We start from the raw sequence: 10,118 nt of genomic DNA on the forward strand, positions 1-10,118 counted from the left end.
TGCAAAACTTCCTCCAAGACGGATCGGCCCAGGTGAACGCGGGATCGGATAATTAATCACTCGATTGTGGCTTGGAGATAGTCATGGTGATGGCTGTAATGGCGGCACGGTGGTGGTGATTGGGGGAAAATATCCAGACAACCCCAAAGCTGTATTGCATGACTCTTAGGCTCGGTTCACACTGCCGCAATGGGAAATTTGTGTAACTTTGCAACGCAACTTCATTGCAGCTTGCTTGTGACTTCTTTAACAAGTCAATGCAAGTTGTGATGGAGTCGTCCTATAAGTTGTGCAGGGACCCTTTTCTAAGTCGCTGCCAGTGGAGCGGCACTGATTAGGAATGCTTCCATTGCAGTTAGAGGTGCAACTTTGAACTCTCAGGTCCCGGCAGTGTGAACCGAGGCTTAAAGCGGAAATAATGCCATTGTTTTAACAGTTAAAAAAAAGTACATTCCCGTCACAAGTTGGCAATGTAACGGTCATATTTGTGTATCAACCAATTTGTCAGACCATCCAATGGCCGGTGTTATAAATAATCGCATGTGCAGCACCATGGCAGTTGCAGATCAGCTGTCCTGGGCTCCCCAGCTGTCCCTTATTTGGAACAAAATCCCTCGTGTTGGTCTGATCTATGTAGTTGAATATAAAATGCACTTTTTATTTTCAGAAAATGTTACCTGGTGCTAAACCTTTTTGTCTAATTTCTAAATGTCTGCATTTGTAACCTTCAAAGGCCAATATAAAGGAAGAGTAGTGGTAAAAAAGAAACTCTTGTGGGTTTAACCATTTTTTGGACCGCAATAAAAGTGAAGAAAGAGTGTACAAATACAGAAGTTTAGAAATTGGACAAAAGTGTGTGTGTGTGTGTGTGTGTGTGTGTGTGTGTTCTATTTTGAAACCGTACAAAAAATGTAAAAGTTATTAGTAATAACAATAAAGGCTTTTTTCAGTATTGTACTATTTGCTCGTCTCCCTTTTTTTTTTTTTATTTTTTTTTTTTCTTGCACTAAAATTGACAAACAGCAAGGGATCAGCTGGATGATGTCATGATCTCCACCTCAGCCAATTAGAGGACGCCTTGTATTCCCTGGTAAAGTACAAGGCTCCCTGTGAATAGCTGAGCAGGGCTCATTTTGTTTGGGGAAGAGGATGGGAAGTTCTCTGGCACACAGCAGTGGCCACCACGGTGTATACAGAGCTGAGAGCAGTGTTGGGGCCCTTTCCAGTGCTTTTGCATTTAAAAAAAAAAAAGCTCAAGAAAAATACTTCCCTTTTTTTAAAATGTTACACTGGTTCAGTAAAAAAAGACACCTTCCCATTGAAAGCGATGGAAAATGCGCCCCCTATGCCTTAAAAGACCACTGTTCCCACTACTATGTGGTCTTTTTGGCTGTGAGAAAGAGAGGAACATCCTTGAAACACATCAGCCAATGGGATTTTCATCTCCTTGTAGATTGTTGGGCTATGTGTCACATTCGTACTTCTGCAAGGACTTTTCAATGCTTTGTGATGAACTTTTATACAATTGTAAGTATAATACTCACAAATTAATCTAAAGTTTTTTCTTTTTTCCTTTCTTTTTTCTTTCCTTTCTTTTCTTTTCCTTTCTTTTTTTTTCTTCTGCGATTTCAGATTACTGTGCTTACCCAGTCTTTGTGGGGCAGCAAGACGAGGCATATCTTATATCGGGGATCCTCAAACTACAGCCTTCCAGCTGTTGAGGAACTACATGTCCCATGAGGCATTGTAAAACTGACATTCAGACATGACTAGGCATGATGGGAGTTGTAGTTCTTGAATAACTGGAGGGCCGTAGTTTGAAGACCCCTATATAGTTATGAGGAAAGTTCTGGCCTATCTTTCCCGGGTGCAGGAGAGGTTGTTCTTGTGCCAATAAAAACCTGGCAGGGGTTCTAATGACTCTCCACTCTATACAAAACTAGTAAAAAAAAAAAGTTTTCCCCTAATTGTCTTTCAGGACAGGCACCTTTTAGAGAACCTGGCTCCTCCCATTTCAGGTAACACCACCCAAATCAAGATTTAAACCACCTGCCGGCTGGCTGCCTCAGTTCTGGTGTTTCCTCCAGTAGGGAGACACCGTCCAATAGCTGGAGCGAACAGAGGGAGTCAGGCTCTCTCAAAGGCAGCCGAAAAACAGGGACTGCGGGCGGAGAGAATCCCACCTACCTGTCAGCCGAAAAACTCATCACCCCAGCCCCGCTCAGGGAAGCTTCCAGGCTGGGGGGGGCCTACTCTCAATGCACAGGGAGAGCGTTCGGTGGAGGCGCAAGCCGCCTCCTGCTCTGCGGCCGGCTTGAAGCAGCTGGGCTGGATGATGGGGACGTCTCTTCCGGTTGGGGCGGGCACTTCTGCCGTCACCCGTGACTTCCGGGTCACGTTAGAGCGGGCCTGATGAAAATTCGCTGGTGCTACAGTCGCATGCTGGGGGACAGCAGGAAAGATTTTTCGGTGAGCCCCTCCAGGAAGCTGTCGGAGGCACAGGCCGCAGGGACTGCTCCTGGGGAAGCCAGCAATAAAAGGTAAGGAACCCTGGGGTGGTGTTTCCTTATACCCCTCCCACCAGCTCCATGTTTGTTTGTTTCCCTTATGGCTCTTAAGGGAAGTAAGGGAGGTCTGTGGGGTACACTTTGGGATCTTGGTGGTGGTCATCCCTAGTAACACTCCCTTGGGGGCATGCTATGCGGGGCTGGGGGGCCTCAAGTTTTTAGTGAATATATTATCTTTTTATTTTTCTGAAGAAAACAGATGTACAAAATTAGATCTAGCAACATCAGTTAAGGAGCTTGCTAGCACCTTTAAGGAATTATTTACAAAGTTTCAGCCCCCCCCTGCTGGCAACAGCAAGAAAATGCCTCCACCGGTGGTACCCTCAAACAGGGAGACACCGGGGGGTTCTGAAATTCAGAAGGAAGAGTGCCATGGCACACCTCCAGATTAGTGGAGTGCAAAGAAAGGTTGTAAACGGCGCTACCTGGTGCAAATAAATATTTAGATAAAAATAGAGTGCAATCTCTTATAGTCCATATTAAAATGAGGGGGTGTATCCCAAAAAAATTATTAAAGATATCTACACTGTGTGTCAAGTGATTATAAATAAATTACCTGGTATGTGATGGATAAAACCCAGAAAGTGCTAAAGTGCAACAAATAAATAGCATAGACAGTGTTTTTTATTTATTGTGATATACAAATAATAAAATCATCAACTGTGAGAAAAACAAATATTGGTGAGTATTTCTGGCAATGTTACTGTCAAGGGTGCAGCATGCCAGTGGAAACCATTTAAGTGAAGAAAGGTGAAGTCAGGGATTTAACCCTGGTGAAAAATAAACCAACAAAAAGAAAACCAGCTGCAATCACCTGTGTGACCACTAGGTGTCGCGCTGTATATACAACCTGCCCTAAGCAAATGTTCAGGCAAGATGGATCCTCACAGGTCCCCTCTCCACAATCAGCCAAGCACCAAATGGCGAATATCCATATGGGGAGAAGAAGAAAAGGGGAGCCTCGTGAAGTATACAATCAAAAACTGCAGTGAAAAAGAACGTAGCATCCACTCACTATATGGAGCCGCGGTAGCTGCCTCGCATCAGTTGCAATCGCCGGGAAGCTTCCGCGTTCCACGACGGTAGAGTCTCAAACCGGAAGTGACGCTGTGACGCAATGGACCCGCCCTACGCGTTTCGTCATCGACGTCTGCTGGAGCGGCGTCACCACGGCGCACTCCCGGTCTTCTTATAGCCAGCCCTTGTCATGGCAACAGATAGGCTGCCGTCAGCCATCTTGGTGCTCCGTGTTCGTTGCCGAATGGAGGCCATCTTACTCCTCCCTGTATTGCTACAGGTGAGCAAAGAGGGCGGCTTAATTTACATCATTTGTGAAGCAGCTATTCACGGGGCTACTACGGAGACCACAGCATAAAAATAAATTAAAAATTGCAAAAGAAAGAGTATATCATTTTTTTCTAAAATATTTTAAACTGGGGTATAACCTTTAATGATATAAAATATAACAATTAATCGTACTGAAAAAATTTACAAAACTTAAAAACAATGTGGAGAGTCTTTGCAAGCCCTGAATGCATAAAAATACTGGGAACATTCCTAGGGCTATGCTCTATATAAGTTATCCTATCCACCTCATGGGGGGATTTGGATGTCAAGGTATATTCTTAGGAAAAAAACGGCTAAATATGTAAGGGAAAAAAGCTGGAAAAACTATAATCCAACATCATCTAAAAAAACACAAACCAAAACCAAAAAAATATAATCCGATGTTGGATGAGAAGGCTAGGACATGAATTTTCTTGAACACATAAAAATTGCCGTTTTCAGTAGGAATGGGTATAATGGGAAGTTTATTCAAATGCAAAGAGGATATGTGTGTGTGGGAAAGGTATATATTGATAGTGTATATAAAATTGTGATAAAAAATGGTAAAATTGTTGATAAAAAGGAGGATACAAAAAGGAGGATAAAAACGGAGGATAAAAAAAAGGATAAAATTGAAATAATAAAAATAGAAAAAGAGGAATTGGAACTAATGGATACGAGAAATCCTCAAAGTGTTCTGCACAAATACCAGAAGGGAGGATGGGTAGTAGCAATGATAATAGATGCGGAAGAGGCTATACATCTAATGGAATTTTTTGGTACAAAAATCTGTCCAAGGTATGTACTGGAGGAACAAAACAACTACATAAAAAACTGCATAAAAAAGCGTAAAAAGCACGTGAAAAACAACAGATGCATAAAGGGAGAGAAAGAGCCAAGGCATGAGAAACGGTAAATGGAGAGTGGTAAAAATTACTGAATGTTCATGGTAAAATATAAATTATATTGAAGTGGACATGTGGAAATCCATTTAAAACTCTGAACACATCTTATAAAAACTCCAAAAGAACTCCAAAAAATATCTTTTTATCTTTTTAAAATCATATCTTAAAAAATCTCCTGTAAAAATCTCAAAACTTTTCAAAAGGTTCCATAAAGAAGTCCTAGTGAAAAAAGGAGGACCTTTTCCAAGGTAAGGGGAGGGGGGTTTTTTGAATGTCAGATAAAAGCGGAGATTTTGAATACAAAGAATCTTTTTTTGTAAAAAAAGGGGGTGTTCAGACATCAGTAATAAAACAGTTCAGGTCTATGTCAGCATTTAGTCCATCAGGTCTCAAAGATCGCATCAGGAAAATCCACTTAGTTTCATTTTTCGAAATCATTCTTCTCTTATTACCTCCTCTCCAGTCCCCTTTTATTTTATCAATGCCATAAAAAATTAGGCCAGAGGGGTCCTGGGAGTGTCTTTCCTTGAAATGTCTCGACAAGTTAGGTTTGTCAAAGCCCTTCTTTATATTTTTGACGTGTTCCCCGATTCTCACGTATAGGGGGCGGGTGGTTCTCCCTATATACTGCAGATGACAAGGGCATTCAATGACGTATGTAACATGTGTACTGGTGCAAGTGATGGTGTCTTTTATTTTATACTCTACCCCTGTAGTGAAAGATTTAAAAGTTTTGATTTTTCTAGGTTGCCTCCTGTTGGTCCTACAAGGTAAGCATTTTTGGCACCTGAAAAAACCATTGATGCTTGTAGGGAGAGAAATGGTTTTGGGTGGATTTATCACATTATGTACCACCCTATCTTTAAGTGTGGGTGCCCGCCTATATACGAAGGATGGTTTGCTTGGAAGAATTCTCTTCAAGGTTCTATCTGCTGTCAATATGGGCCAATGTTTTTTAATAATATTTTCAAGTTGCTTATGTTGTCTATTAAAACCCGTTATAAAAGCGAATTCGTGCTTATTCTCATTTACCTTACGATTGTTTTCTTTAATTAAGTCCTCTCTTCTGGTATTCCTTACTAGTTGTTTCAAATGTATTAAATCTTTCCTTTTGTAACCTTTTTCAACAAACCTCTGTATTAAAATGTCCGCTTGTATTTCATAGTCCTGTATGTTGCTACAGTTCCTCCTTATCCTTAGGAGTTGTCCCTTGGGGATGTTACCCAACCATTTCGGGTGGTGACAGCTCCTAGTTGGAATGTAGCCGTTCTTGTCCGTTTTCTTGAAAAAAGTCTTACTTGCTAATTTTCCTCCTTCTTTGTACAATTCCAAGTCCAAATAAGCGACTTTGTCTCGATTCCAGTTTCCTGTAAAAGTGATACCGTAAGCATTGCTGCTAATCTCATCAAAGAAGGTTTGTAAGGTGTCCATGTTGCCTTGATGCACTTTATTCTAGATGGGTTAAAAATGGCTATGAACTCGAACTACTTTTGGTACAAGGGACGATATTATGCGCAGACCAAAGGAGTCGCTATGGGGGCTAAGTATGCCCCCAGCGTCGCTAATATCTTCATGCAGAAATGGGAGGAAGAGCAAATATACAGCGTGGAACGCCCTCATCTAATTTATTACCGCAGATACATAGATGATATCATCATGATATGGAGAGGCAACATGGACACCTTACAAACCTTCTTTGATGAGATTAGCAGCAATGCTTACGGTATCACTTTTACAGGAAACTGGAATCGAGACAAAGTCGCTTATTTGGACTTGGAATTGTACAAAGAAGGAGGAAAATTAGCAAGTAAGACTTTTTTCAAGAAAACGGACAAGAGCGGCTACATTCCAACTAGGAGCTGTCACCACCCGAAATGGTTGGGTAACATCCCCAAGGGACAACTCCTAAGGATAAGGAGGAACTGTAGCAACATACAGGACTATGAAATACAAGCGGACATTTTAATACAGAGGTTTGTTGAAAAAGGTTACAAAAGGAAAGATTTAATACATTTGAAACAACTAGTAAGGAATACCAGAAGAGAGGACTTAATTAAAGAAAACAATCGTAAGGTAAATGAGAATAAGCACGAATTCGCTTTTATAACGGGTTTTAATAGACAACATAAGCAACTTGAAAATATTATTAAAAAACATTGGCCCATATTGACAGCAGATAGAACCTTGAAGAGAATTCTTCCAAGCAAACCATCCTTCGTATATAGGCGGGCACCCACACTTAAAGATAGGGTGGTACATAATGTGATAAATCCACCCAAAACCATTTCTCTCCCTACAAGCATCAATGGTTTTTTCAGGTGCCAAAAATGCTTACCTTGTAGGACCAACAGGAGGCAACCTAGAAAAATCAAAACTTTTAAATCTTTCACTACAGGGGTAGAGTATAAAATAAAAGACACCATCACTTGCACCAGTACACATGCTACATACGTCATTGAATGCCCTTGTCATCTGCAGTATATAGGGAGAACCACCCGCCCCCTATACGTGAGAATCGGGGAACACGTCAAAAATATAAAGAAGGGCTTTGACAAACATAACTTGTCGAGACATTTCAAGGAAAGACACTCCCAGGACCCCTCTGGCCTAATTTTTTATGGCATTGATAAAATAAAAGGGGACTGGAGAGGAGGTAATAAGAGAAGAATGATTTCGAAAAATGAAACTAAGTGGATTTTCCTGATGCGATCTTTGAGACCTGATGGACTAAATGCTGACATAGACCTGAACTGTTTTATTACTGATGTCTGAACACCCCCTTTTTTTACAAAAAAAGATTCTTTGTATTCAAAATCTCCGCTTTTATCTGACATTCAAAAAACCCCCCTCCCCTTACCTTGGAAAAGGTCCTCCTTTTTTCACTAGGACTTCTTTATGGAACCTTTTGAAAAGTTTTGAGATTTTTACAGGAGATTTTTTAAGATATGATTTTAAAAAGATAAAAAGATATTTTTTGGAGTTCTTTTGGAGTTTTTATAAGATGTGTTCAGAGTTTTAAATGGATTTCCACATGTCCACTTCAATATAATTTATATTTTACCATGAACATTCAGTAATTTTTACCACTCTCCATTTACCGTTTCTCATGCCTTGGCTCTTTCTCTCCCTTTATGCATCTGTTGTTTTTCACGTGCTTTTTACGCTTTTTTATGCAGTTTTTTATGTAGTTGTTTTGTTCCTCCAGTACATACCTTGGACAGATTTTTGTACCAAAAAATTCCATTAGATGTATAGCCTCTTCCGCATCTATTATCATTGCTACTACCCATCCTCCCTTCTGGTATTTGTGCAGAACACTTTGAGGATTTCTCGTATCCATTAGTTCCAATTCCTCTTTTTCTATTTTTATTATTTCAATTTTATCCTTTTTTTTATCCTCCGTTTTTATCCTCCTTTTTGTATCCTCCTTTTTATCAACAATTTTACCATTTTTTATCACAATTTTATATACACTATCAATATATACCTTTCCCACACACACATATCCTCTTTGCATTTGAATAAACTTCCCATTATACCCATTCCTACTGAAAACGGCAATTTTTATGTGTTCAAGAAAATTCATGTCCTAGCCTTCTCATCCAACATCGGATTATATTTTTTTGGTTTTGGTTTGTGTTTTTTTAGATGATGTTGGATTATAGTTTTTCCAGCTTTTTTCCCTTACATATTTAGCCGTTTTTTTCCTAAGAATATACCTTGACATCCAAATCCCCCCATGAGGTGGATAGGATAACTTATATAGAGCATAGCCCTAGGAATGTTCCCAGTATTTTTATGCATTCAGGGCTTGCAAAGACTCTCCACATTGTTTTTAAGTTTTGTAAATTTTTTCAGTACGATTAATTGTTATATTTTATATCATTAAAGGTTATACCCCAGTTTAAAATATTTTAGAAAAAAATGATATACTCTTTCTTTTGCAATTTTTAATTTATTTTTATGCTGTGGTCTCCGTAGTAGCCCCGTGAATAGCTGCTTCACAAATGATGTAAATTAAGCCGCCCTCTTTGCTCACCTGTAGCAATACAGGGAGGAGTAAGATGGCCTCCATTCGGCAACGAACACGGAGCACCAAGATGGCTGACGGCAGCCTATCTGTTGCCATGACAAGGGCTGGCTATAAGAAGACCGGGAGTGCGCCGTGGTGACGCCGCTCCAGCAGACGTCGATGACGAAACGCGTAGGGCGGGTCCATTGCGTCACAGCGTCACTTCCGGTTTGAGACTCTACCGTCGTGGAACGCGGAAGCTTCCCGGCGATTGCAACTGATGCGAGGCAGCTACCGCGGCTCCATATAGTGAGTGGATGCTACGTTCTTTTTCACTGCAGTTTTTGATTGTATACTTCACAAGGCTCCCCTTTTCTTCTTCTCCCCATATGGATATTCGCCATTTGGTGCTTGGCTGATTGTGGAGAGGGGACCTGTGAGGATCCATCTTGCCTGAACATTTGCTTAGGGCAGGTTGTATATACAGCGCGACACCTAGTGGTCACACAGGTGATTGCAGCTGGTTTTCTTTTTGTTGGTTTATTTTTCACCAGGGTTAAATCCCTGACTTCACCTTTCTTCACTTAAATGGTTTCCACTGGCATGCTGCACCCTTGACAGTAACATTGCCAGAAATACTCACCAATATTTGTTTTTCTCACAGTTGATGATTTTATTATTTGTATATCACAATAAATAAAAAACACTGTCTATGCTATTTATTTGTTGCACTTTAGCACTTTCTGGGTTTTATCCATCACATACCAGGTAATTTATTTATAATCACTTGACACACAGTGTAGATATCTTTAATAATTTTTTTGGGATACACCCCCTCATTTTAATATGGACTATAAGAGATTGCACTCTATTTTTATCTAAATATTTATTTGCACCAGGTAGCGCCGTTTACAACCTTTCTTTGCACTCCACTAATTTCTTGACCCCTTTTGGGGTTCGGTTGTTGGCCGCTTACACCTGTTACTCCTTCACGCTTCACCGCACACTCCATAGCGCTGGTCAATTCTTGCTTTTATATACACCTCCAGATTCCCAAGGGGAGTCAGAAGCAGAGGGGTTGGATGGGGAATCCACCAGAGCTTCTAGATATAAGTTAACCCTTGAAGAGGAGGAGGATCCCTTGGGAGCTATCCACACCACCTTAGGCGTAAAGGAGGAGAAGACCTTGTCTCTTCACAATCAAATTACCTGGGATTCGGCAAACTAAAGAAAGTCTTCCCAGTGCATGAGGTTCTGAAAGAGGGTCCCCTTTTTCTGAAGAAAAGACGTTGAATTCCTCTTTAGGGA

This window comes from Pelophylax lessonae (assembly GCF_965119305.1).
Source record: "Pelophylax lessonae genome assembly, chromosome: 13".
In the NCBI taxonomy this organism is placed as follows: domain Eukaryota; kingdom Metazoa; phylum Chordata; class Amphibia; order Anura; family Ranidae; genus Pelophylax; species Pelophylax lessonae.